Genomic DNA, 6,635 nt, shown 5'->3' with positions numbered 1-6,635 from the left:
GGAGGGCCTCTGGAGTGTGGATTTCTGGAGTTTGGAGGTAAGGCCCTGAGTGAGGGTGTGTGGGTGGGGTTTAGACCCAGCCCGTTGGAGGGGGTCTCGAGTGTACAGGTGGGGCCCTGGGTGGGAGTGCAGGGGTGGGGCTTGGGCTCTGCGCAGCAGGAGGGAGGCTCCGAGGGCAGAGGATTTGGCCCCAGAGCCCAATAGGCTCCCCGCTGCCTAAGTAGACAGGGAAAGTGCTGGCCACATTCTCTTCCATTCCTTCGTGCCCCTCCCCCCACTGTCTCCCCTGTCACCACTGGTCCCCTAACCATGGGTGGGTTCCACTGGGTGTAGGAACTCCTCCTCTCCCCCAGCTGCCCCTCAGGGGTGCCCATCCTGGAGGTCTGGCCTTTACTTTTGCTCCCCATTCCGTCCCTCCCACTTCCTCAGTATCTGCATGCCTGGAGGGGGCTTCAGTGGGCAGAAGATCAGGCCCGGGATCTCAACAGGTTCCTGGGGGTCCGAGTGGGCAGGGGAACGCTGGCCATGCTCCCTTTTGATCCTCTGCCCTCCCAGTGGTTCCCCAATTTCCCCCTTCTGGCATGGGATCCCTTCCCCTCCCCCAGCCCCCCTCAGGGGTGCCACTCCCGTCCTGCCTCCACTTCTCCTCCCCCCATGCTCCATGTCCTACCACGTCACTGGGGGTTCCTCTCATCCCCTTAGCTCTGTGGCCCCCTACCAGTGCCTGGTAGGTGCCCTCGTTGTGAGATGTGAATTCTGCGTCCTCCTAGTACGCCATCTTGACTCTGCCCGCACCCCCCAGGGAAGGGTTTTTAAAGACAGTGTGAGGGAGAGGGTCATGGGTTGTGTGACCAACTTGTGCACAATTCTCTGATTGGTTAATGGTGAAGTAACAAGGTGATGTTCCAACAAGTCTGGGGTCTACATGCTGTTGGTCAGCTGTCAGTTTACTTCTTCCACCTGGTGGGGGTTTTAGTATCTGCAAAATTACTCAAGGATATGGCTTAGGATATTATCTGTAGCCCTTGAGGAAAAACTAAAGGTCCTTGACTTTGTTCTGTGGCTAAACTATTATTGTTTTTTCTTGCTTGACTGCTTTCCTTTGTTTCTGCATTTTCTCACTTCTCTGATTAAATTTACTCTTTGGAACTCGGGGAAGACCTAGGAGGCTTAAGTTTTTCTACAAACAAGAAGCAGGGAACATGGGGGAGTCTGGTCCTGGGAAACCCCCACAGGGTCCTGCTTGGTTTCAATAACTTCACCCAATCACATCATACCCCCCTATTCAACATTAGATAAACCTTTTAAATCTAGAAATGTAATGAACACTTTGTACGTTAGCATATTCAGGAATCCCAAGATTACTTTTTGCCTTGTGCTAAAATTACAAGGCAAAAAGTAATCTTGAGTACAATAACTTGAAACCAAATTTTATCTCCTTTGAGGAACTATAATTTGAAAAGGAAAAAACCTTGAAGAGTAATGAAATACTCTAATCCACAGATAAAACATCCCCTAAATCATTAGACTTTTTTACAAGTAGACATAACATACCCTGAACAATATAACTAAAAAAAAATTCTTTTTAGAAAACAGATATACTGACTATTCTTTTTTGGTATCTAAACTATTCACTCTGAGAAAGAATATGGAAATTCCACTTTCTATTTTTAAAAAAATGAGTTCTCTGATTTGCATAACCTGGAAAACACCAGCTCTCATTCCTAAAAATTCTTTGTTTATTTTCTTGAAGATTAAAAGATTATAATTTTCATTATTAAAACACTTTTTGTTATCATTGGTACATGGAATAAAGTACATGTAAAATTGTTTTTTGAAAAATTTCAGAAAAAAATAAATTGTATCTAAGCGGTATACTTTTCAACAAAAGGGAGAACAGTTTTAAAAAAATGTAGGCTTCCATATTTTTATTAAAGATATTCCTGCTGAATTTTTGAAATTCTAAAAAATCATGACACCCAATTATTAGTTCAGGCTTATTAACAGCCACATGTGGTTCATAGCAACATCCTGGTCTACTCTAGACAACCTTGTGGTTTCAAATAATAAACAGTAAGGAATGAAGGAGACAGTAATTGCCATTCACCACAGTGAAGCCTGCAGAACTTTCATCCAGGTTCAGGCAAGCCACGTGATGGTGGCTGAAAAAGCAAGAAGGAAATGAACAATCGTGGAAGGCTTAATATGAATTAGGAACACTCTTGAAAAGTATCTCACTTAATCTTCACAACAAACTTTAAACATGGATTATTATTCCCATGCAAAATGGGAGGAAATCAAAGCTCAAAGACGTAAGTAATTTGCCCAGAGTCTGTGAGTGCGTGATCAGAGGGGCCTTCAGGTATGTGCGCTTGAACTGCACTGGACAGGCTCACCATGACAAGTCTCTGTGTTTTAAGATCCCACTTTATTTCTGAGCCCCCCCTGGAGACACTGATGGCTCTGTTAGCAGGCCTGGCCTGCAGCAGGAGAGCTCAGTTGAGTTTGCATCCAGATTATGAGTCTCAGCGTTGCATATGTGAGTAATAAAGCCAGTTAGAGGCAAAACTGTGAAGTTGGCAGCCATGGTCTTTACTGCCTCCACCCTACTTTCCTCTGAGATACCCTCATGCCTTGAAGATGTGTGGCCCCTCCAGCCTTGCCTTCCCCTACAGACCACAGACGGTCTGGAGTTACAACCACCTGAGCGCCTGCCTCACCTCACTCTCCACAAAACGGTCAACTCCTGAAAGACACAGAGCATCTCACTTCCCTATTCTCTAGGGTACTTACCCCAGAGTGGGTGCTCAGTGAATATTTGTAGAAAAAAATATGAATTAGGAAATGGACCTCCCTCCCAACACTAATCAAAATATTCTAGGCTGGTATTTCCCCCCTACGATTTTTGTTTGTTAGGTTAACAAACAATTAATAATATGTGCTTTTAACTTATTAAGGAATGACTTACTGCTTGACCCTCTCAGATCCTTTCTATCAGTATTGTGTGTGTGTGTGTGTGTGTGTGTGTGTATGTGCGTTTGAAGACTAAATACCTGGTCCTTGTAGTATATCCACTGGCTGCTTTAAACATGGGCATTTTGGCACAGGTTCTTAGGGCAGTACCTCTGTGAAATGGAATTTGGAACAGTCACAATGTCTGTGGGCAAGGCCAGTGCACTAGTGCCTAGTGTGGTCTGGTTAACAAGAACAGCAGGCAGAAAGTGGAGTGAATGCTCATACTACACACTTGCCATACATATTATTTCATTGAATCCTCATAACATTCTTTGAGACCAGTACTATTCCAATTTTATCTAAGAAAAAATCAGGGCTAGAGAAGTTATCAATTTTGCCAAGACTAGAGATGGAATAACTGGTAGAGATAGGATTCAGATCTGGCCTGGTGGTAGCTCTCTTCCTCTCTTTTTTTTTCTTGTTCTTTTTCTTTTTTTTTTACTATGCCTGAATCCCCTGCTCCTCAAAGTTATTATCCAAGCAGCAGCCAGAGGACCGAAGAGTTAGTCTAATGCAAGGAAGCATAGTATGAGGACTAGAGCAGTCAGCCCTCTATTCATACGACCAGAGAGAGAAATCTTGGGGTAGAGGAGAAACAAAATTTGGGGCACAACTGCCAACACCTTGGCAAGGACCCCACCTGATACCCCACCAAGAGCACCCCTCCCCTTGCCATAGAAGCTCTTGCCCATGGTGATCACAAGACTATCTGGGAATCTGCACCAACCAGGTATCCCCAAGACACCCTCCCCAATGAGGACCTGGGGGGTTTCTACAGCAAAATCTCAGTAAAGATTCCATTTAATAAGAAGTTCATTTCATACGCCCTCAAGATATTTCAATTCTATCTAAACATCACAACATAAAAATAAAAATTCAAAACAGTAGTGTGGCTGATTAAATGGATAGTGGAAAGAATGGAAGCCTGAAAGACAGAAGAAAGACCTAAGTCTTGTCTCTAAAACGCCAACTCTGAAATCTTGTGTCAACCCCTAATCCTTCTGAACCTGTTTTCTCAGCAATAAGATTGTGATGATGACACCTAGTTTTTAAGATACTTGTGAATATTAGATGAGATAATGTATATAAAACATATAGTAGAGGTTCAATGAATTATGGTTCTTATTATAATAGAGACCCCTATATATTAAAAAGAGGTTGTTGTTATTTTAAAAGAAAGTCTTGAATACTGACAACCAGCCTGAGACTCACTAAGAGGAATTCATAATAAACTACCCTCAATTATCTTCTGGGTGATCAAAATGTAGTTGGATCCTGTGAGGAATTTTGCAGAGTCTGTAAAATTGTCCTGTGGGCACGAAGGCAATAGAGCTTGTACAGTTAGGTGGACTCATGGCTGTTCAAATGCCATACTAAAGATTATTATATATCAGTCTTATGGTAAATTTCTAGTGCTTTGCTCCACTTTTAGAAATGTATTTTTTAATGATTGTAAATAATACATGTTCATTCTAAGAATTTGAAAATCTTAAACATTATGAAGAAGAAATGAAAATCACCCAAACCCCAATATTATCACTGATTTTAGATCCTTCCAGTCTCTTTATAATTTCGGTCTCCAAATGCAAGTTTGCATATATATGTACAACCACAAATTGGTTATGCATTATACACAAATTTTTATAACTTGCTGTACACACAAAATATTTTATGACTATTAAACATTTTTCTAAAATGGCTTCTAGTGGCTGCCTCATGTTGCATCTTATGAATTTATTATATTTTATTTAACCAATTCTTAACTGGAATTTTAATCTTGTTTTTAATATTTTATCATTTTAAATATCAGTGATGAATATAATTGTAGACAGCCTTTGTGTATATTTATTATTTATAAAATAACTTTATTTTCTATGACACATTTGTAAATTTGCTGAGGTAAACAAAATGCACATTTTCGTAGCTTTTGATATTTGTCTCAATAATGTCCCTCACAGTTTCAATTTTGCTTATTAAACTACCCATTTTACTCAAATCCACAAACTCTGGGTATTAGGATATAAAATGCTACTAAATTATTACTTTAATTTATACTTTCTTTCTCAAACTTGGGCTTTTGAGCACTTTCCGTATATTTATTGAATATCTGTTTTTCCTTTTTAAAGAATTGTCTATTCATAAACTTTTCCCATAATTCAATTGGTCTTTATCATAATTTCAAATGATTTGGAAGAGCTCTTGAAAGACTAAGGGTATAAATCTTTGGGAGCTACCATCTATTGTAAATATTTTTCTTAGTTAATCATTTGTGTTTTATTTTTGCTTAAGGTGTTTTGATTTTTGACATCTATGTTGAGACATTTTTCATTAGTCAAATCTACAAATCCTCAAAAGAAAAGAGAGAACAAGACCCATATAAAACAGATAACCTAAAAATGTGGCAGAAATAAATGTTCTTTGGTTATGACAAAAAATGTAAATTGTTTAAATTTCTTATTAAAAAATAATCTCAAAGTGATTCAAAAAATCTAAATCCAAATTTATAGGAGGCAGTCATCAAAAGTGCTATCTGGGCCTCCCTGGTGGCGCAGTGGTTGAGAGTCCGCCTGCCGATGCAGGGGATACGGGTTCGTGCCCCGGTCTGGGAGGATCCCATATGCCGCGGAGCGGCTGGGCCCGTGAGCCATGGCCGCTGGGCCTGCGCATCCGGAGCCTGTGCTCCGCAACGGGAGAGGCCACAACAGTGAGAGGCCCGCATACCGCAAAAAGAAAAAAAAAAAAAAAAAAAAAAAAAAAAGTGCTATCTGTTTAAGGTAAAAGGATAGTAAAAAAATGCATCAGTTAAGGGCTGAAAACAAACAAATAATGCTTGCAATGTTGTTGTAAGAAAAATTAGAATTCAAGGCAAAAAAAAAAAAAGAAAGAACCATTAAGAGGACAGAGAAGCACATTTTCTACCAATAAGGGAACAATCTATTAGAAATACATGGTAGTAACAAAACTCTATGAGTTGAATAGTTAAGAATCAAAATATATAAATCAAACACTATTAGAAATTCAAATCAACAGAAACATAATTTTATTGTAATAACAGAACTTACCACTCAGTCTTTGACAGTTCAAGTAGGTGAATGACAATAGCAATTTTTAAAAAAAGATAAAAATGATCTGGTTGATCTTATTAATAAAAACTAGCAAGTAGACATATATCAAACTCTGTGGCCAAAATAAAGCCCATATGGTCCCCAACTTATGGTGTTTCAATTTAACAATTTTTCAACTTTATGATGGTGTGAAAGTGATATACATTCAGTAGAAACTGTAATTTGAATTTTGATCTTTTCTCAGGCTGGTGATATGCTGTATAGCCAGCCAGGAGATCATGAGAGTAAGCAACTGATAAACTCACAACCATTCTGTAACCATATAGTCATTCCGTTTTTCATGTTAGTACAGTGTTCTATAAATTAAAGGATATATTTAACACTTTATTATAAAATAAACTTTCTGTTAGATGATTCTGATCAACTGTAGGCTAACATAATTGTTCTGAGCATGTTTAAGGTAGGCTGGGCTAAGCTATGATGTTCTATACTGTAAGTGTATAAATACATTTTCAACTTATGATATTTTCAATTTATGATGGACTTATCAGGATA

The sequence above is a fragment of the Mesoplodon bidens genome, assembly GCF_964165515.1.
Source record: "Mesoplodon bidens genome assembly, chromosome: 12".
NCBI lineage: Eukaryota > Metazoa > Chordata > Mammalia > Artiodactyla > Ziphiidae > Mesoplodon > Mesoplodon bidens.
This window is presented reverse-complemented; position numbering follows the sequence as displayed.